Here is a 23852-nt window from a genome sequence, read left to right as displayed (position 1 = left end):
GTATATAACTGGAAACTAGATCAAAGCCCTGCTTTGACTGAACCCTGCTTCTGATATGAGCGTTAAATTTCTATTCAACAAAAATGCCAAGGCAACATAAAATTATAAGAATTCACTACATTGGGGTAACTTTTATGAGAGTCCCACGAAAAGAGCTAAAACTGAATAGTTCGGTGTTTCTGCTAATCTGTGCTGTGTAACATATCACCTTAAATCTTAAAATCCTAAAATAAGTATTTATAATTTCTCAAAATTGTGTAGGTTAACCGGGCAAGTCCTCTGCTTCATGTGGTGTCAGTGGGACTCACCCATAAATCTTGGAGCTCAGTGGGCTCTATTGACACTCATCTACATGTGCTCTCTTATCTCAGAGGACCTCTTCCTCCTCCTTCTTTAAGCACAGTGCCTGGGTTCTAAGTGTTCCAAGTTGAAAAGCCCTAAGTGCAAGTGTGTTTCAAGGCTCCGCTTGCATCACATTTGCTGTTGTGCCATTGGCTTGGATTAAGTGTAGGAAGGGATTAATTAATTATAACAGGATGTAACTACTGAGAGGCATGGCTTTTTGCATATACCAATGGAACAGTCTACCATATGCATGAACTCCAAATATTATACTGAGTACTATAATATTAATATCCACATATTCCCATGCTCCAGTAGGTTTTTTATTTAGAAGATGTTACTCTTACCTTTTTATGGAGTTATAATTCATCTGTATTCTACTTGTTCCATTCACCTCCTTGGGTACAAGAGATTACAAGAAAGTATGGGAAATAATCTTTGCACATCACATCTGATTATTTTTCAGGTCTATAAAGAGTCTATACTGTTTTCTTGGACTACAGTAGGTTTACTTGAAGCTGCACAAATAGATGATCTGCAATTTTGCACAACATAGCAAAATTTGTGCCTCATCGTAAACCTTCTTGGGGCACGAAGTTCATTGTCCTGAAAAATACTATTGTAAACTTGGCCCCAGTGGTTTGTTTTTACACAGGTACCACAAGAAGGTTTTCTTTTTTAAAGTTCATGCATAAATTTCTAACTTACCAAAGAAGAAAAAAATATTAATTGCTCTGCTTCTGCTTTCTATTGCATAATTTGTTTTGCTTTCTTTTTTGCAGCAGATCCTTTACTATCATAAAGGTTCCATCTCATAATTAAATATGCATCTAATACTTAGTATTTTTCAATATACCTGGCAGACATAGCTAGTTGTTCCTTTGGATAACACTGTGAAGTAAGCAAGTATGGAGTTGAGAATATCATTTTTTAGATGAAGGCGATGAGGCTTGAGAGATTGCCCAAGGTCATGCAATATATTGATGACAGAGAATGATTAGAATTCTCAGTTTTCAGTGTCTCAACTTTCTTACAATCGGAGGAATCTCAGCAGAATGTTGCTTTAAATGAAGAAAGTAGTTACAAGGAAAAGGCATGTATCTCCAGCCTGAGGAATGGCAATTTAGCAATTTAGTGAACATGATTTTAAGAATACATTTGTGTTCTGTTTGGACATGAATTACTTTATTACTCCTCAGAATTTCTTTTCTCATGGTGTTACCAAGAAGCAATCTGATGTTATATATAAGAGATGTACATAGCCTAATATGATAATGAGGCTGCCTCTTGCAAGTAAAAGATGAGTGAAACATGGAAGCATTTAAAATGATCATGTATTGAATACAGATTCACTTCTCTCTTAAGTTTTTGTTAGTGACAAACATCTTTTCCCAAAATTATGTAGTTCTACATCTAGAGTACATATGGGGTGCATATCAAATCTTTGCTAATATACTATCTATAAAACCTATTAAAAGAAGATCAATTTACTACATTAATTTCTACTTGGTTGGGGCCAATGTATAAAGCATAATATCAAATAAAATACAATACTACTAGCATCTGCACTGCTATTTTTGCTCAATATTTTGTTTATTTTCACTGCTTCATTTTGGTAATGTGCTCTAAATTAATTAGCTGCAACAGAAACTTTGAATAATTCAAAGAGGCACTTTAGGAAAATTGCATTTTTTTTCAATTGGCTACATCATAAGTTTGTTATGATGAATAATGGTGAGACAGCTGTTTGGGTGATTTATCATTCTTACATAAAAATTTTATTTTATAATTTTTAGCAGAAATGGGGCTATTTATAGTAATTAACTTTTTCAAAGACATCACTGCAGAGATGCAAAGAATCCACAATAGTATTCATTATTCTGAACCTTCAAAGATAACATGTAGTGCATGATCAAGAGGAAGCAAGAATCAAAGCTCTGCTGTTCAATCCAGTGTTTTAGAATTGTTATAAATATGCAGAATCCAAGAACAATTTTTTGTTTGTCTTCTTTCTTTTACTATTATTTTAGACTCAAAGCATTCTTTTTTAAAAATGTTAATTTTCTTAATGTGCTTCTATTCAGTCCTTTGTTTTGAACTTTGCTTATTAACAAAATCAGTGGAAAACCATTTCTTGTTATGCTGATTTTTATCTGTTTGCTCTCACCCTCAACCCACCCACACCAGATCCTAACCACATGCTCATCAGTTCCCTCTTCTCTGCTGGTCTCTGCTTTACTTTCTGCCCTGGAATTCTGACTTCTATAGATGGCATCACTTGGTTCCTTAGCGCTTTGGCTTCTAGATTTTTCTTGGCCAATGGGAGGCACAGCAGGAAATGGGAAGATGAGACAGAGGGGTTGAGATATCATTCTCTATTCTTGTGCCCCATCTGCCTCTGTGTCACGCTCCTAATGGCTTGTCCCCCTTCAATGGAATCAGCTCTCACTTACTCTGAGTGCTGATTATATAATTTCCCCTGCTTTGGCCCTAGGGGTAGTAATGGTTCCTCAATGTTGCCAATGTCTGGATGCTTCCCTAACCCTTATTGGTTTACTTATTTCTGCCCACATCTCTGTAAATAGTCCTTTAATTAAACCTCAGTTAAACGCTTTTGAGTGGGCCATCTGTTTTGCTTTGGGATACTGAATGATATAATTGGTTTATATAAAAATGAAATCTCCTATAAAGCACAAAAAAGAAAATATGCTTTAACTATATCAGCCTATTTCTGAATGCTTTTCATACTTTGTGTCCTTCATTTTCCTCAATAACACTATCAAGCTGTTACACAGCAGAGGGAAAACAGGAGTAATAAATGCCCCGATGACACTCTCCTTCTGCCTCATGCTCTTCAGCTGGTGCCCGCCGTTGACTGAATCCCAGAAGCTGGAAGGATGCAGGGCAGGGAAGAGAAGGGTAGATCTTGGATCTGAAGGGGCCAAGGAAGCATATCCACCTATCATCCACCCCTTCTGCACTTCAATATCTGCTTGTGGTCTTTGACCAGAAGGAAAAAAAAAACTTGTCTCCAACATAGGAGACACAAAAATCCATCAACAACTTTGTTATTATTGACACATGATAATCCAGCTATGCCATGAGCACTAATCTAAACTGTTTGCTTTTCATGTAAATTAGTGAGAGATGGGGGAGGGTGGGAGAGATTTAAAATAAAAGAAAAAGTTAAACATAGATGCTTAGAAGCAGGTCCTGAGGCCTCTTTCCTTCTTCCATAACCTATTTCACATTCTCCTTTAAGATATTTAAAATATCAGAAAAATTATTTTATATATAGCAATATAAAAACCTACATAGTTACCATTTCTGATGTTCTTCATTCCTTTACGTTGATTCATATTTTCATTTGGCATAATTTTTTGTAGTGAATGTCTCAGTGCAAATTGTAGTTATGAATTGTTTCTACTTTTTTTTTTTGGTCTGAAAACATTTTTATTTCCTCTTTGTTTTTGAAAAATACTTTCACTGTATTCAGAATTCTAGGTTGGTAGAGTATTTTCTTTCAGTACTGTAAATCTATTTCTCTACTATCTTATGGTATGGATTTTTGTTTTCAGGAGAGAAATCCACTTTATCTTTGATCCTGTCTATGTATGTCTTATTCCACTGGAAGCATTTAAGATTTTTCTTTTCATTGATTTACCCATATTGGTTATTATATTCCATGAATTACTTTTCTTCATGTTTCTTGTTCTTGAGGCTTACTGAAATTCTTGTATCATAGATTCATAGGGTTTTTAAAATTAATTATAGAAATCTTTGGCCATTATTTTTCAATACTTTTGTCCTTTTCCTTTCACCTTCTCTGGAGACATCAATTAATCACATTAATGTTGTACCACTGTGAAATGGTGTTACATTCATTTTTGGAGTCCTTTTTCTGCTCTCTTTCATTTTGAATAGTTTTTGTTTTGTTGCTACTCTTTAAATTCACTAATTCTTTCTTCTGCAATTTGTAATCTACTATTAACCCTATCCAATTATTTTCATCTCAGACACTGTAATTTTCATCTGTGGAATATAAATTTCAGCCCTTTTTATATGGTTCATGTCTCTACTTAAACCACTTAATCATTTCATTAGCTTTTTGAACATATGGAATATAATTATAACAGTTTTAAAGTAACTGCTATTTCAACCAATTGTACCATTTTTCAGTGTTTTCAACAGATTATTTTTTCTCTCTTTATTGGCCACCTTTTCCTGCTTAAGTAGCTGGCGGTCTCTTATTTTATGGCAGATAGTTTGAATTTTATTTTGTTGAGTTACAGATATTTTTGTAGTTCTATACATTTTATTTCTTTAAATATTATTAACCTCTCTTCTGCTATGCGGTAAGGTTATTCATTAACAAAATATTTTTTGGACTTGTTTTTAACTCTGCTAGGAGCAGCATTTAGTTTAGAATTTTGGCTAATTCCCAAAGTCAAACCATTTTGGGAATTCTACCTGATGCTTCTTCAATTATGGGATGTTCTACTCTGGCTGGTGTCAACAGGAACTATTTTAAACCCTCCATGACCCCCACCTGATGAGTATTCTATGTAATTCTTCACAGGGATTTCTTCTTGAACTCTCTGTATGTGTCTCCAGGGGATCCTCTGCAGATCCTGGCCATCTCTTACATCTCACCTTTGTGGTACTCTACCATGTAAACTCTAGTTGCTTTTTTCTTTCCAAACTCCCAGCACAATCTCATCAACTCAAGGAGATCTCTGGGCTCTGTATAGATTCCTCCACCCTTAAGCACAGCCTAGAAACTCTATTTTTGTCAGTGAGCTGGGACAATAATGGGGCTTGCCTCATTTGCTTTCCTCTTTCAGGGATGACTATCTTTCATTGTTTATGTCCAATTTTTTGAACACTATTGTTTTATATATTTTGTCCAGTTTGTTTGAGCTGTTTCAGATGTGAGAATAAACTAGTTCCAGTTAATGTTTAACATCTAGTTTTAATTGAATGACATCATAACCAATTTGTAATTAGCAGTTCATTTCTCATAAACCAGTTGCCCAATATTTGATATTTAAATGGGCCCAATTTCACACATGAAGCTGGTTTTTTATAGAGAGAGACATTGTTGGCAGAAAAGCGTAAATTGGTCTTACACCAAAACTGTAGAATTCTGCAATTATGCTCTTTTGTGGAATTTTCCAGAAGCTCCATACAACTTCTTTGTCTCCTCAGACAACTGCTTCTACTGGGTCCTAAGACTCAAGTGGTAGCACAATTTACATTGTATAGCACAGACCTACTGTGGAGCCTGTTTTAATTCAGGCCCCAATCTAACCTGGATGTCTTATGAATTAGTCAGTGAATGAGTCAGATCATTATGCCTAAATGTAGTATATTTTGCTTCCATAATTTGAAAAGGCCCAACAAGTTTTTTGCCTCTTAACATTAGGTTTGCAAGTTTCAGTAATTTATCTCTCACTTTAGATAAAATATTCTGTCCTATTCCATACCACTAAAAAGCTCATAAATCTATCAGTCTGGCAGGCTCAGGCTCTTGAACTTTCAAAGGGTTCATCTCTCAACCCTTGACACCATTATATCTTAATAAGGCATCTAGTGCTTGCAACCTCCCACTTATAGACTCAATTAACATAAGTCATCAATGTCAAGACCAATGTGATATTTTATGAGACACAAAGATGATTAAGTTCTCTCCAGTTTATATTATAAAAGAGAGCACAAGAGTTGACTGGACAGTGCAGATGAGTTACTTTCCTTGCCTTGTCAGTATTTTTCCGGATAGGAGTTGAGGAGAAAACAGTAGTAACTAAGTCAGTATTTCTTAAACAGAAAAGTACAAATAATCACCTTGAGGGCTTGGTAAAAACATATTTCTGGACCCCACCTCTAAAGTTTCTGATTTTTAACTATCTGGAGTTGGACCCAAGACTTTTCATTTTTAGTAAGTTTTTAAGTGATGCTGAAGCTGCTGGTTGTAGAACTACACTTGGAGAACCCGTTCAAGTGGCAGGGGAAACATTGATTTTTTCCAATAAGGATACTGCATATGAAAACATAGCTGATATAGTCATTGATGCCTGATTTTGTTTGTAGTCATGTACGTAGTCATTCTCAAAGTCTAACCTGACTTTCCTTCAGGCAGAAATGTGCTTTAATTGAGCAAATGTTAGGAATGGCACCTGACTTTCACCATGCACATCTTTGTAGTGTCTCATGGTGATACTGCTCTGCATTTTCTTCAGGGATGGGGCATTGCTTTTGGTGTAATATCTTGGCAATGGGTTCAGACTTAGAAGCTTTCATTTGCTTTATCCTACCCTAATGATCTATACATAAGCCATAGGATAAGTCGGTGGTCCCATTAGATTCACTCTGAGATGAATTCAAGTCAAGATTCCACGTGTCACCTGATAGCCATAAAAGTCCACTATTAGTGGGCCAGGCTGGCATTTAGAGTCTCTAGTGACTAGTAGCAGTTCAGATCCTGCAACTAATTATTCTCTGGGTATTTCTCTTTCACCATTGCACAGCCATCCTGGTAAATGGCTGTAGGTCACATCGAGACAGTTTTGGGGATACACACATTGGCTATGTGGCAGATCCTTTCTCAATGGGAATCAGCCTCCCCTTCAATCGAGGGGCTCTGGGCCTGTGCATTGGCTTAGGTCTTGGAAGTGGATAAGAGGTTACGAATTCCCATTATGATGACTTGTGTTATATATTTAGCACTAGGTAGACCTACAAATTTTCTACTTTTTTATGTTAAGCCACACCTTAGTAGGCTGCTCATCTATTTCATTCTGAGGGACCCAGGGATGGATCAGGACACCACTGACACAGGTTATGCAGGTCAGAACACTGATTACCAGTTCAACACTTGCCTTATTAATGTGATTTTAAGTACCTTCTTTCTGATGGCTAAGGCCTTTAACCTGGCCTCTGCTATACTGGCATATCATTATTCCCACTGAAATATGGAGCTGATTTCTAATACAGCATCTCCCACCATTAGTCATCTTTCACCTGTAGAAGATATTTACCACAAAAATTTCAAAGATGCCATGGTAAGGGGAATGTCCTCCAGGCCCTCTCATGGTGACTGGTAATGGGTAGCTGAGCAAGTTACACACAATAAATCTACTAGAATATTCTCCTCTCCCTAAATCTTCAGATTCTTCCTTTGTCAGCAGTGATGCTCAACCCTGGCTGCCCAGTAGAATCACCTGTGGAGCTTCAAACCCCAATGCCCAAGATGTGTTCCAGAATAAAATCAGATACTTTATGTCTAGACATCAATGTTTTTCAATCATCCCCTTGGTGATTACAATGTACAGCCAAGGTTGAGAGTCACTGAACTATGTCATATTAACTGTAGAACATTGTTGAGTCCAGACTTTAATTAGCCGTTAGGATGCGAACACTACTCCTCAGGTACTTAAGCCCATTTATTACCTTTCAAATCTCAGGTGAGTCCACCTGAAATTTGGGGGTTCAAAAGTCTCCTTTCCCCTGTCTTTCCTAATATTGTAGGGTTCTATTCTCTTCCCACAAGTGCCTTTACATCAGCATGAGATACCCAGCTGGGTTTTTCAGTCAGTTCCCCATAGCTGTGCAATTACATTCAGTCCTTGGGTTTGACTTATCTCATTCATACCTGCCCTGTGGCTAGTGGAGATAAGGGATTCTTTTAAAGTTTCCATAGAAACTTTCTGATTTTTCATTGACATTCTAAGGCAGACCTTCAATTTTTCTCTTCTCTCTTCCTACAGTCTTTATAAAAACCGTTGTTGCCATAGTGACTAAGTGCGACCGCCACTTGATCTCCCAATGCCTTCATGGCATCTGCACTTCATCTTGTGCCACCACCAGTGATTATTTTACTAATCATGATGTCACAGCATGCCAAAGATTAGCAGTGTCCCATTTCTCAAAGCAAAAAAGCGATCTGTGAGTGCCTCAAATATGGTAGCTACCCAACTCCAGAAACCTATATAAGGGTGTTTTCTGGGACCACTTTCTTTTGCCAATTACTGAATCACTCAAGATCCTGACAGGAAACAGATGGTACACTCTAATGGCCCAATTAAGCAGAGTTTAATAAAGCACTATTTACAGAAGTGTGAATAGGGATAAGAGAAACCCAAAGGAGATAGTAAAGCACCTGCAGCTAGCAAAGGCTGGGAGCTTTTATCACCCTGAGCATGAGCTTTACTCTTCTTCCACCACCCATCTTCTGGTACCTCCCATGGGACAGACTCAAATAGGACAACCTTGCCCAGAGGTCAGGAGATACAGTTTAGGAATGCCATAAAGAATAGGCCTCAAGCAATCCACTCACATCAGCCTCCCAAAGTGCTGGGACTTTGTTCTATTTTTTTTTTTTCCTAAAGCACATATCATGTTCTATCATTCTCCATAATTTATACATTTATGGTGTTTATTATCTCCTTACATTACTAGATTGTAAGCTTCTGAAGGGGAGGAATATTTATCTGTTTTAGTCACTGAACAGCCTATATCAATGGCTAGCACATTGTGGATGATCAAAAAATATTTATTAAATCAAATGATATTGGCATAAACAACCCTAGAGAAAGTTTACCTGTGGCCCCACATGTTAGAAAGCACAGAACTACCTCTCCTCCTAGCAATTATTAAGCCGCACAAGTATAAAAAGCTAATTTCTATTTTACCCTTCAGTCATCAAAGCAATAAATGTCCTTGAACTTAAATAAATAAATAAAAAAGAAATGCCTCCTTTGGACATACAGACATGGGAGAGAAGATTTCAGGGTAGATCTAGAGGCACAAATGAAGAAAATCCAGCAGAATGTTTAAACCCGAGGTCTCCTCTGAGTAAGAAAATGTACATAACCTCTTCTTTGACACCTTTAATTGGATGTCTTAAAGACATCTCAGATCCGATATGTTGAAAACCATATCCATTGTTACCCACCTAAATCTAGTGCTTGCTGTTAAAAAAAGAAGTCTGTCTGACAGCGAGAAAGCTGAAAATCATCCTTAGTACCATTGTTTTTTTTTTTTTTTGGTCTCCAAAACTACCTCAAATTCTTGTTGAATTTCAACTTCTTAAATATTTTATGTGTTTCTTTACTTCTTTCTATCTCCCCATCACTATGTAACATTTTCAAACTACTGTTACATTTGTACCCTCACACTATGGTGAAATAAAAAAAAACAAAAAAACAAAAAACTTACTTCTCTTTGTCATGGACAGCTCAATAAATGTAAATGCTTTTGTAAGGCCATTTGGTCAAGAAATAAAACATTATCAATATATCACCAACCCCTCCTTGAACACCTTCTGACCACTCCTCCTTTCTCCCCGGGGAGAGACCTGCTATACGACCAATAACACTATACAACAGTTTAGGTTTGTCAAATAGACTTTTTTTATAACAGCTTTATTGAGATATGATTCACTTATTTTAGAAAATTTTTGTTACCCCCAAAAGAAACTGCATATCCATTTTCCCCAGCTCCCCACCTCCAAACTCTAGGCAATGACAAACTCAAGCAACCTGTAGTTAACTCTTGAACAACATGGATTTGAACTTCATGGGTGCACATATATGCAGATTTTTTTCAACCAAAAGCAGATAGAATATACAGCATTCCTGGGATGCAAAACCTGCCAAAAGGTTGACTTTTTGCATATATGAGTTCTGTAGGGCCAACTGGGAGACTTGAGTACATGTGAATTTGGTTATGGTGGGGGTGGATGTCCTGGAACCAATCCCCTGCAGATATAGAGGGATGACTACACTTTCTGTCTCTGCATATTTGCCTATTTTAGATATTTCATAAAAGAGAATCATATAACATGTGTTTTTGTGACTGGCTTTTTTCACTTAGCTCGTTTTCAAGGTTTATCCATTTTGTAGTATGTATCAGTACTTCACTCCTTCTTACTTCTTAACAATATTGCATTGTATGGATATAACACACTTTATTTATTCATTTATCTGGTGTTGTACATTTATGTTATTTCCACTTTGGTACTATCATGAATAATGCTGTCATGAACATTTGTGTAGGAGTTTTTTTTGTGTGTGTATCTGGTACAGTTATAATTTCACTGGTATTATATCAAAAGAATCATTAAACAGAAAGTGGCAGAGAAAATTATGGCCTCACAGAAATGTTCATTCCCTAATCCCCAGAATCTGTGAATATTTCCTTTCTTGACAAAAGGAAATTTACAGATGTGACTAAGGTTATGAACTTTGAAGTGGGAAGATTAGCCTAGATTATTAGGATGGGACCAATTTAATCTAATTTAATCTCTCAACTTTCTTCATTTGTTTCTGTATATCAATGCTGAACTCTGTTTCTCATACTCTAAGTACAAAGGATGCTATTTTTTATGTGTGTCAATTATATTCCTGGAACGGGAGCAGGTTGTCTGGTTAGATTTGAGGAATCATAAGGTACCAGTGGTGTAAGAGGATGGGAGGAGAGTGAAGTTAGATTATTTTTACCTTTGCTTCCTTTCCTTTCTGGCTATGGGTTTGAAGTGGCTATATCCTTCTATGGCTATATTCTCCAGCGGCACAATTTGTTGAAAAGACCGTTCTTTTTCTAGAACACTATTTTGTTCAAAATATTTGAATGAAATGGGAACTATTTGTGGAATGTCAACTGACCATAAACTTAAGGGTTTTTTCCCCTGGGCTTTCAATTCATTTCCATATTTATATATCTATTTGGCACCACCTTGTCTTAATTACTGTAGCCTTGAAATCAGGAAGTGTGAGTCTTTCAGGTTTGTTCTTTCTTTTCAACATTGCATTGGCCATTCTGGGCCCCTTGCATTCCCTTGAGAATTTTAGGACCAGCTTATCATTTTCTGCAAAGAGTGCAGATGGAATTCTGATAAGGATTGCACTCAATCTGTGGATCAAGTTGGGTAGTATTGCCATTTTAAGAATATTTAATGTTCTGATCCCCGAATAGGAACTATCTTTTCATTTATTTGGTTTTCTTTAATTTCTTACATTAATGTTTTCTAGTTTTCAAGATACAAATCTTGAACTTCTTTTGTTAAATTTATTCATAAGTATGTTATTATTATTGGTTCAATGGCAAATGGGATTGCTTTCATAATTTTAAAGTTCATTGTTAATGTATTAAAAATTGAGTTTTATGTATTAATCTTGTATTCTGCAACCTTACTGTACTCATTTATTAGTTCTAATAGCTCTTTTGGTGGATTCCTCAGGGAGTTGTCATCTATAAGCAGAGATAGTTTACTTCTTCCTTTCCAATATGGATGCTTTCTGTTACCACCTCCCATCCCTGCTGCTACTTCTCTTTCTCTCTTTATGCTTCATTGTTTTGGTGAGAAACTTTGGTAAAAATGTTAAATAGAAGGAGTGAGAGTGGGCATCATTATCTTGTTCCAGATCTCAAGATGAAATCATTCAGTTCTTTCCCATGAGTTACACTGTTAGATGTGGGGTTTTTGTACATCAACTTTTTATTAAGTAGAGTAGTTCCCTTTATTACTGGTTTGGTGAGTTTTTTTTTTTATCATATGAAGTCTTAAATTTTATCAAATTTTTCCTGTGTTTATTGAGATGACCATGTGATTTTATCATTTATTCTATAAGTGATACATATTATATTGATTCTTTTGTGCAATTTTGCATTCCTGGGATAAATCCCACCTGGTCATGGTACATACTGTTTTATGATATGTTTCCAGATTTGATTTGTTAGTATTTTGTTAAGGATTTTAATGTCTATGTGCATAAAGAATATTGGTTTGTAGTTTTCTTATGATATCTTTATATAGTTTTGGCATCAGTGTAATACTAGCCTTGTACGATAAGTCGGAAAATGTTTCCTTCTCTTCCATTTTTTGGGAAAGTTTTGTGGTGGATTAGTGTTAATTCTTCTTTAAATATTTGGTAGAGTTTAAGAGTGACAACATGCAAGCCTGGACTTTTTCTTTGTTGAAAGTTTAAAGTTGCTAATTGAAAGTATTTGCTTGCTACAGGATCTATACAGATTAACTATTTCTTCAGTCAATGTGTTAGTTTGTGTCTTTCTAGGAATATACCATTTTGTCTAAATTACCTAATTTGTAGACATCCTTTGCTCTTAACCTATGTGTGTCTTTATTTTTAAGGTATGTTTATATATATTAGGGGTAATATATAATATATATAATATAATATATAATATTTATATATTAGGGGTAATATATACTACATATGATATAATAAGCAATTGACTCTTGTTTTTATATTTGATCTGTAATACTCTGCCTCTTAATTGAGGTGTCCAGACCATTTGTATTTAATGTGATTGATAAGTTTGAGTATGCACTTATTTATCATTTTTCCATTTGTTTTCCTTTGGTTATATGTGTTGTGCTCCTTCTTATACCTTCCTTTATATTAATTGTGTAATTTATATGATTCAATTTTATTTGAGCTTTATTAGCTAGAAATGTTGTTGCTTTGTTTTAGTGTTTCCTCTAGAGTTTATAGTATACACATTTACCTTGCAGTTTGTAAACAATAAATTACAGTCTGTAATTTATCTCCAAGTATTATCATATGATTTCACATATATTAATAGCATAAGAATCATACAACAGTATAGTTCTATTTCTCTTGTCCTGGTCTTTGTGCTATTGTTGTCACACATTTCATATCTGCATACGATATAAGCCCTTCAATGCATTGACATTCACTTTGCTTTAAACAGCCAAATATCTTAATAAATGTCTTTAAATCATTCAAAATAAATCCATTTTATATACAACCACATAGACCACATAGTTACCATTTCTGAGTCTCTCTGGTCCTTTGTATAAGTCTCTATTTCCATCTGATAGAATTTTTTTTTTGCCTTAAGGACTTTTTTTCACATTTCATATAATTATATATTACTAGTTATAACTATAGTTGTAATTACTAGTTATAAATTCTTTCAGCTTTTATATGTTTGAAGAAAATATTTTGCTTTTTTGTTGAGAAATATTTTTGCTAGTGTAGACTTTTAGGTTAAAAATTATTTGTACTTATTATTTTAAAACTTTGCTCCTACATCTGGCTTACATATTATTTAGTGAGAAATCTTTTGCCATTTTTTGCTTTTTTTTTTTTTTGACACAGGGTCTCACTCTGTTTCCTAGGCTAGAGTGCAGTGGCATGATCATATAGCTCACTGTAATTTCCAACTCCTGGACTTAAGCAATCCTCCTGCTTCAGCCTTCTGAGTAGCTGGGACTATAGGTATGTGCCACCATGCCCAGCTATTTTTTTCTATTTTTGGTAGAGACTTGATCTTGCTCTTGTTCAGGCTGATCTCAAACTTCTGACCTCAAGTGATGCTCCAGCCTTAGCCCCCCAAAGTGCTAGGATTATAGGCATGAGACATCACGCCCAGCCTCTTTTGCCATTCATATGTTTTGCTAATTCTTTAAGTAACCTGTCTTTTTTTTACAGGCTGCTTTTAAAGTTCTTTCTTTATTAAAACTTTTAAGGTACTTAATTACAATGCAACTTAATGTACTTTGTGTTTCTTATACTCTAGTTACATTGAGCCTCATGGATCTGAGGATTCATATTTTTCATTAAATTTAGAAAATGTAAACTTATTTTCCTGCATTTTAAAAATTTACTCCCTCCAGAGGCTTTAATTAAATGTATACTAGGCCACTTCAAATTCTCTCATAACTAACTGACCCTTTTTTTATTTTTGAAATATTTTTTCTGTATTTTGTTTTAGACAATTTCTATTAATTTGGCCTAAAATTCAATCATCTTTCCTTTTATAAAGACTAATCAATTGGCTGTTAATCAAAACATGTGTATATATGTAATCTTAAACATCACGGTCTTTAATTTCTAGATCTTCTATGTTTCCATTTAACATGCTGAATTTCCTTCTGGCTCCTTGAACATATGGTATACAGTTATAACTGTTTTAATGTCCTTTTACTAATTCAATCATCTGTATCATTTGGCGGTCAGTTCTGGGTGACTAATTTTTCTCCTCTTCATGGGTTGTATTTTCATGCTTTTTGGCATATCTATTAACATTTTATTTTTAAATGGAAGATATCATGAAGTTTACTTTTATGTGTGCTAAATATTGCTGCGGTATTCTTAGTCTTTTTTTGCTTTTCAGAGATGCATTTAAATTATTTTCAAACATCTTGATCTTTTCAGGTTCTTGCCTTTAAGCTTTGTTCTGCAACACCAGAGCAGCACTAACCTAGTGCGACTTTGGCTCCAACACTCTTCTGTGTACTCTACCCAATGTCCCATGAATTATGAGATCTTCCATTCTGGCTAGTAGGGACTGGGACTAGTCTCTGCCCTGTGAGATTTAAGTATTGTTTCCAATGATTGGGGGCAGTTCTTTTCCTGGCCTCTTACGTATGTGATAATCAGTACTTATCTGAAGACTGAAGGGTTACCCTCTGCAGATCTCTGCAATTCTCTGTGTATAGATTATTTCCTTTCCCTTACTATTCCCCACAAATTCTAGCTATCTTGGCATCCCTGGTCTTTCAGTTTTGTCTCCTCAACCTAAGAAGATTGCCAGGATCCACTGGTTTCTTCCTCGCTGTGCTGTGGCCTGGAAACTTTCCCTAGATAGTAATCTGGGAAAACAGTAGAGCTTACTTTAATTTTTTGTTTTCTCTCAGGACACTACCTGATGTCTCATGTACTTAAAATTTATGTTGCATATCATTTTCCTCCAGATATTTAGTTGTTTTAGGAAGGAGAATAAATCTGGTCTCTGTTACTCCATCTTTGCTGGAAGTGGAAGTACAATGCTACCTTGATTAATTAATTTTGTTTTTATACTGATGCCTCCTTTATTTATTTAATGCAACTTTGAGATATGAAATCAGGTAGTACAATTATCTTGACCATGTTCTTCTTTTTCCATATTGTTGTCAACTCTTTTGAATTCCTTGGATATCCATATAATTGTTAGAATTGTCTCATCAATTTCCACCCTCCAAAAAAGCTTGCAGGAATTTTGATAAGAATTGCATTAATTTATAGTTCAATTTGCAAAGAATTTCTAACTTAACTACATTGAATCTTCAAAACTATCAAATCAATGTATCTGTTCACTAACTTATGTCCTTTTAAATTTATCTCTGCAAGGTTTTGTAGTTTTCATTGTAGAGAGTTTAATTGTCTTTCATTACATTTTTGGCTATATTGATTTTTATAATATTATAAATGGTTTTTATATTTTATTTTTCATTTGTTTATTGTTAGTATGTCAAAACAATTGATTTTCATATCATCCTTCCATACTACAAACATAATAAATTTGTATGTGAGTTCTAATACACTTTTAAATATTCTTTACATTTTCAATATATACATTTATATCATTTGTAAATTAAAACAGTCTTACTTCTTAGTTTCCATTTTGTTTGTTTAGTAAGTTATTTATTTCACTAGCTAGGGCTTCCAGTACTGTGCATATTACATGAGATGAATATGTATATTTTGCCTATTCCTGAGATTTGAAAGAAAATATTCAGTATTTTACCATTAACTATGACAATTGCCATAGGCATTTCACAGATGCTCTTTATGAGATTAAGTAAATTTCCTTCTACTCTTCATTAGTTAAGAGGTTTTTTTCTTTTTTAAAATATAAACTGATGTTAAATTTTGTCAAATAATTTTTCCATTGGGATCACCATATGGTTTTCAAAATTAATAAAATTTGCCTTATGAACTAGAATTTAATTCATCTTGATGAATGTTCCATGTGTACTTAATAAGAATGTGTAGTCCAAATTTAGGGATAGTCCTTTATAAATATAATTTGCAACAAGTTAAAATCTTTCGAATCCCTCCTGAATTTTTTGCCTACTTATATCCTTACTTTAGGGGTCTATACATGATTGTGAATTTAATTCTCCTTTTAGTTATGTCAATTTTTTTGTCATGTATTTTAAAGCTCTATAATTTGGTGGATTACTCATTGAGCAATGTTACAATGTTTGGGGGTTGATTTTTTATTGTAAAATTCATTTTATCTTTATCAATATTACTTGCATTTAATATATTTTCCCTAATATTAAAACCATATAAGCTTTCTTATGGTAAGGATGTGCATGGTATATTATTTTTCATCTTTTACTTTCAGCATATTTAAGTCTTCATATGTAAAGTGTATGTTTTTAAGGGGCAGAGGAAGACAAAACATATTAATTCCATGTCAAGTTTTAAAATATACACTGCACCATTCCCTGTTGTTATCAGCACCAACAAAAGAAGAATGTGCCTTACCAGCTGCTCTGCCCAAAATTCACCAATAAGTCAAGGGTCTTTGATCCATGCAGTCTTCTTCCTCAGTGATGCAATCAATGAGATTTTCTACCCTTACAGCAAAGGGCTCCTTAATAAATTCACTGTGTGCAGACAAAAGGAAAGAATCTGATATGTTGATTATTCCTCATTTAAACCATGACTTAATCCCTATCTTAGGATTTAACTATCTTTATTTTCTGATTAAAATTTTTAAAACGGGAGGTGGGTAAGGGGCCATAGAGATTATATTGTGTTGGCATAGAGTCTTTAAATCCTAGTCAGAGCTAAGACCCATATTAAAGGCCAACCAATGGTTTAAAGGAAATAACTGCATAGAGTGTAGTCTAATTGAGACATATATAGGTTGAGTTTCATGATTAGCCTCAATAATGTAAGAAAATAATTCACAACTAAATTGGAGTCCATGGTTGTCAGGTATGCTCTCTTGGGCACAGACAGGTAAAAGTCTAGAGAAATGGGTTCTCTCCATGCACATGGACAAAGAACGATGGCTCCTGGCATGATGTTCAGAGAAAGTTCTGTTGCTGGGTAGTGACTGCAACTCACAGTGACACGGGAAAGTAATTCCCAATGCTGGGAATCACTTGAAGTCCAATTGGGTCCTTGGCTTCGTGCAAGAAGGAATTCAGGAGCAAGCCAACAGTATATAGTGAAAGCGAGTTTTATTCAGAAAGTATAGACCTACTCCACAGATGAAGTAGAGGCCAGCTCTCCCTGTAGAGGAGAACTGGCCCCATGGTTCCTTTAGTCCCTCTATTTAAGCAACAGCTTAATAATAGGCTAAATAAGGAAGGGGATATTCATGTTATACTTTGGAAAGGGGGAGTGTTTTCCTGGAATTAGGATGATGCCCTCCTTTTGACTAAATATGGTCAAACAGGAATGTCATGGAGTCAGGTGTATGATGTGAGTGGGAGGTTTCCTTAGAAACACTTATGGTAATGAAATGTATAAAGAAGCTGCAAGGTCAAGAAGCAGTCAATTCCTCTGCCATCTTGGTCCCAACTGATTGGAACTTGTCCTACCTTCATCTTGTTTTGATCAGGATAGCTTGGAACTTTGTTTCCAGACTTCCTGACTCAGGCAGTGCCTGCACAATTAAGCAATGCCTGCAGCAACGCCTGCCGGTTCTCTGTCTCTACACTGAGTTTAGCGGTACAATCGAGTGGAGAACTTGGGAGATCCAGGTCCAGTCTGAGGTCTGGGGAACTTGACTTTACGTCCACACCTTGGCACTTGAGTATTGGATTTGCCTTATGCACCAGTTCTTTCTGTTGCCTGGCCAGCTCCTCTTTTTTCTGTTCTTCCTCCTGCTGCCTGGCCTCCTCCAACTGCTGGACTTGGTGTGCTTCAACCTCTGCCATTCTCTTCTCCAGCTCCTGCTGTTCCTTGGCTCTCTTCTCAGTAGGCAGCTGAAAAGGTTCCTGAACTAGAGAACCAGAATGGCCCTCAGCCACTGATTTTTACTCTTTCTTGAGAACAAAGGACTCCTGGGAGAGGACAGCATTTGGACAAGCCTCAAAGCAATCTGCTTCTTTCTGCTGTTTCCATTCTTCTCCAGCTGGTGCTTTAAGTCTGCAGTTTCAGAGATCATCTTTTGTCAGTCTCCAAGTAGAAAGGCTCAATCTTGATCCCATTCATTACCTTCTTCTTTGGCAGGTTAATGGGGTCATAATGAGGCAAGAGAAGTGCCTTAAACTTGAGCACTTCTGCTTTCTGCAGTTCTTTTATTTTCTTCTTCTTTTGTAACTGACATTCTCTGTCTCAAGAATCAAAGGAGAATGGTCATGTTTCTGCAGTTCTTGCCTCTGGGATTTGGAGTTTAAAAGGTAGCCCATAAAGTGGCACAGGTTGAGCTTTTGTCACAACCAGTTCATCCTCTTACTCATCTTCTTTGGCAGGCATTTGGATTCTGTTCTTCAATGCAAAGGCTGGTGACATGGGAACAGTGATTAGAAGAATCTTCTTTACAGGAACACTCAAACATCTTCCAAGATCTTAGTAGGACAAGATTGAGAATGACATTCAAGGTGTTCATCCTCTGATTTCATTTTGACTCTTGCTGCTGGATTCTTTTCTCAGTTTCCAAATCTAATCCCATTGGCAGAGGCGATGGTTTCACAGGCAGTTTCTTGAGCAAGATGAGTCCACCTTCAAGAATTCTAGGACCATGATCCATGCTTTGAATTTGTATTGTTGCAGTTTCTCAAGCTCCTCAGCTTCCTGGTCTATTGTACTTTTGCAGGTTATGGGCCTTGCACACTGTTTGGTTTGTAGTAAAGGTCTCTGGAGATCTTGGCCACAGAAGATTTAGAGGGTCACAGACTAGTATCATCCTTCTTGCTCCTCAAGTAATATCTGTTAGAGGTTCGTTTATGCAAGGCTTTGGCTACTGTGTAAGGGACACATATGTAGAAGCTGTTTCATCAAATATTTTTTTCCCTTTCCTTGGGACAGGTTGAAAAGCTTAATAATGATAAATCCCTTAGTAACTCTGGCAGAAGATGAAGGATGCTTTTGAAGTTCAGATATGAAGTTCACTTTTTTATACTCCTCCTGGTTCTTAGGATGTTTGATTCCCTCATCTGTGCAGAAGTAAAAGTCAACTGATTTGGTTACTGGCTCATTGATTTCTTCATAGGTTGCCCTGCTCCTGCAAGAGCAAGTTTCTTGAATTCTCTATTCTTTTTCCACATCTCCATCACTGACTGCTGCATTTTCATTCTCTTCTCCATCTCTTGCTCCTCGGTACCTTTTAGAACCTTCTGCTGTATGGGTGGCATACAAGGGACCGCCTGTCTGCCCTTGGCTTTTCCTGGGGAAGATTCATTCTTTTTCAGAAGTTTCTTGCTGAACACTGCTTTCTTGCTCTGGTTTCTTTTTGTTGTTAGAAACTTCATCTTTTTAGAGGACTAAATTTCATTGATGATTACAGGAGTGCCACATTTCTTGGCTTTCATCATTACATGGTGTTTCAGAGCAGAGAGTCTAATAGATCTTCTTGGAGGCTGGGCTGGAGTATTTCTCAATATGGCCCCATCAACTGCCAGGGAAGAGCAAGCATTTGATGGAATGGATTGTTCCACAAGATTACTTTTCCCTGCCTCTTTGTAATAAGTATTGTCAACTGGTATCAAAAGTGTGATAATAACTATCTGAATATTACCTTTTCTCACAGTAGTTTTTCTCTGAAAAAGTCCTTTTGGCCCATTCTTCCCAAGAAACTTATTCTCCAAGTCGGCCTTCTCCTCAACCATGAATCTATGATATATTTTGAGTATCTCCCTCATTGTCCAAAGATGTAAAATAGATAAAGTCTGTGGGAGTGTCATAGGAATGAGAGGCTTTAACTTGTGATATTGTCCCCCACTTAGTTCGGAAAAGTAGTTTTTTTTACTCCATATTTATATCATTTTCTTAACAGGTCACCTTCTGTGGTTTAATGAGTCTGTCAGTCACTTGTGTACAGACTTGATGCTAAGTCACAACATACTCTTTTATCTCTTTTCTGAATTCTTGAAATTTGACAAATACTTATTTGGAATTCGCCTCTTCTCAACTCTTACTACTTAAAATACATATTTTTAAACATCATGCAATTGTTTAGTTTTGTTATTTTTCATATTGTCTTGTTAAATTGTTATCTCTGCTTTTTAATAATGTATTTTGTCCATTTACAATGGAGATAAATTTTGACACAGTTTAGTTTAATTTTTTCATCTTACCATTTGTTTTTGTTTGTTCTGTGTATTTTTAGTATCTTTACTTATTTCATTCCTGCTTTCTTTGGATTTAAAAAAAAAGTTTAAATAATCTTTTTATTTTGGAACAGTTTCAGATTTACAGAAAAATTGTCAGGGTAATATACAGAATTAGTTTCCTTTATAATTAAAATTTTATATTAATATGGGAAATTTGTTACAATTAATAAAACCATATTGATATATTATTAAAGAAAACTCATACTTTATTCAGAATAGCTTACTTTTTTAAAACCCTAATGTCTGTTTTTAATTCTAGCATTTCACCTAGGAGACTATGTTATATTTAGGAGTTACGTCTCCTTAGGTTGCTCTAGAGTGTGACATTTTTATCATATTTTTCTTGTTTTTCATGATCTTGATAGTTCTGAGGAGTGCTGGTCATTTTGTAGAATCCTCTGAATTGGAATTTTTCTGTTGTTTTTCATGCTTAGACTTAGGTTATGGGTTTAGGGAGAAAGGTTAATAAAGTAAAGTACCATTTTCAGCATGTCATCTTAAAGTTCATCCTGTGAATATGACTTATCACTGTTCATGCTAATATTGACCATTTGGCTGAGGTAGTATTTGTGTTTTTTCAATTTGTAAATTACTCTTTTGTCCACCTTTTCATACTCCATTGTTTGCCAGAAAGTCACTTTGCGTCCTACACACTTTAGGAAGGTGGAGTTAGGTTCCACCTCCTAGAGGGGCAGAATAAATTATTTGAATTTCTTCTACACAGATTTGTCTATTTGTCCCCCAAATTATTAATTTATTAAATCATGTCTTTATATCATGTATCAGTATGGAGTCATAGCCATTTATTTTATACTTTGAGTAATAATCTAATACAATTATATTCATGATATTGTTCCAGCTTCAGCCAGTGGAAGCTCTTTCAGTTGGCTCCTGTGTTCCTTTGATATACTTCTAATTATTAGAGGTGTATTAGATATACCTCTAATTATTGTTTTTGTTTATTTGATTTTTTGTTATTTTGTTATTTTTTTTTGTTATTTTGTTTTTTATTTGTTTATTTGTTTATTGTTTTTGTTTATTTAGTTTTTGGAGTACTTACTTCTTTGTACTACAAGATGCTATGGCTCCTCTTGTATATCCCCTGACCTAGTGTTTTAATCAACCATTTCTGCAAGGATCCTGGTTCCCTTTCCATAGCAGAATGAATGGAATTAAAAACCAAAGTGTGGGTGCTAGGTGTGCTGATTTCTACCACAGTGTTGATGTTTCTAGGCCCTCTCAGGTAACAAAGCAAGGAAATATATGTGTGTTTACTAAACCATCTACATTCCCACATCTATAAATATTTCCATGTGGGACCATCTACATCTATATTAAGCTAAACATGAGTTTCTACTGATGTCTCCATCTCTAATCCATTATCACATGGAACATTGTAGCCTCTTTCCCTTACTTGTCTGTAAACTCCCTCCCACTCCCACAGTGAAAAATCTGGCTCCTCCCATCTACCATCCATTTACTTAATTGTTCAATTCCAATGTATACTTATAGCAGTATTAGAATTCAGTTCTGATTTTATATCTCCATGGGAAATAACTTTATTAACTGATATACAGTGCTTATGTATAGGTATTTTTTTTTTTTTTTTGCTATTGTTTTTAGTATTACAGATTCCATTTATTTCTTAAGTTACTTTGGTCAGCACTTTTCACTTCTCTTCTTCAGAGAGGTTGTTTCATACATTTGTAAAACAGCTGGATTTTGTTGTAGTTGTTATGTGCTGTATTCTATCCTGGGATTCTCCCGTCTCTTAAATGAACATTTCTTAAATTTCAGTACACATTTTGTGCTAAAATTTCGGCACGTTTGACAAAGGCATTGTGTCATCTATCCATTATTTCAATCTATTTTTGGATTCTTTCAGTTTTCAATTTTTATTTCCTCTCTCCACTCTTAAATTATCTTATTTTTATACATCTCTCTATATAATTTATATATTTATCTATTTTACTTTAAATAATTGTTCTACCAAATATAATATCTACAAGTAACTTATCACTATTAATTTTGAATTAACATAATGACAATTCACAAATAATGTGAGAAACTTATGACAGTATAATTCTATTTATCCCTTCATTCTTTGTTCTATTGGCATCACGTATTTTATTTCTGTTATAAATTGCACTATATATAAATATAAACTTTTTTTACTTTAAAAGTCAATGATCTTTTTACTAAAAAATAGTATTTACATTTCCTCAAATATTAGTCATTGATTCTCTTTATTATAGATATTAGTTTTCATTTGCTATCACTTAATCTGAAAAAAACCTTCTTTTAGCATTGATTGCAGTGGTAATTTACTGGAAATTAATTCTCTCAATTTATTTTTATCTGAATATTTCTTTATTGTGTTTTCATTTTGAAATATATTTTCACTGGGTATAGAATTTTAAGTTTATGTTTCTTTTCTTTCAACACTTTCAAAGATGTTCCATTGCTGTCTGGCTCCTCCTCTCCATATATGTAATGTTTGATTTATATATCTGGTGGCTGCTTTTAGACTTTCATATTTGTTCTCAGAAGTTTGATTATGATGTACCTGGTATGAATTTGTTTATTATTATTTTCTTTTGTGTTTCTTTGCTTTTGGGATTTGTAAGTTGAGTTTTTTGGTCAAATTTTGCAAGTTTTTGGCCATTATTTCTTCAAATATTTTTCTGGCTAATTATATATATCTCTTTTTTTAGAACTCTGATTAAATGTATGTTTGCTGGTTTAATATCTTCATATAAGACTGTGATCTCATGTTCATTTTCTTTTCCAATCTTATATTCTTTCTGTGATTTTTATTTGGATAATTATTATTGACCCCCTTTCATGTTTACCAATTATGCCTTCTGCGATATTGGTCTGTTTTAAAAACAATCTCACATGTTTTTATTTTCTATATTATACTTTTCAGTTCAAAACATCAATTTGATTTTCCATTATCTATTTACTCTCTCCTAAATCTTTCATATCTTCAGCATTCTTTCCATCTTATAGTATAAATTATTTAATAATTTTATAATTGTTTTCTTAAACTCGTTGATGGCTAATTATACAATAGGAACTATCTGTGATTTTGTTTCTATTGACTAATTTTGCTCTCGATTATAGGCCACAATATCCTAATTCTTTATGTCTCTTCACATGGCAGTATGCCATGCAGTATTTCTAAAAGAATAGCAGATATTAAATTACTAGATCTCTGTTTCTATCTCGTAGAGTGTGCAAAGTCTCTCTTTAATCAGGTAGCTAAGGTGAGGGGTTGCTCTATTAGATTCCACCAAGGCCAGGCCTGAAGTTTTATATTGGGTTCATCACTGATTTCAATTGAGATTACAGAGGTTGCACTTTGCCCTTTAACCAGACCCCCAACTTTCAGAGCAGTAGC

The 23852-nt window shown here is 34.9% G+C and overlaps 1 pseudogene; it reads right to left on the bottom strand.

Annotated features, from left to right (window-relative positions):
- Positions 1-17837: 17837 nt before the first annotated feature.
- LOC105856164 (targeting protein for Xklp2 pseudogene) lies at positions 17838-21069 on the bottom strand (annotated as a pseudogene).
- Between the last annotated feature and the right edge of the window lie 2783 nt (positions 21070-23852).

This window comes from Microcebus murinus, chromosome 3 (assembly GCF_040939455.1).
Source record: "Microcebus murinus isolate Inina chromosome 3, M.murinus_Inina_mat1.0, whole genome shotgun sequence".
Lineage (NCBI taxonomy): Eukaryota > Metazoa > Chordata > Mammalia > Primates > Cheirogaleidae > Microcebus > Microcebus murinus.
This window is presented reverse-complemented; position numbering and strand designations above follow the sequence as displayed.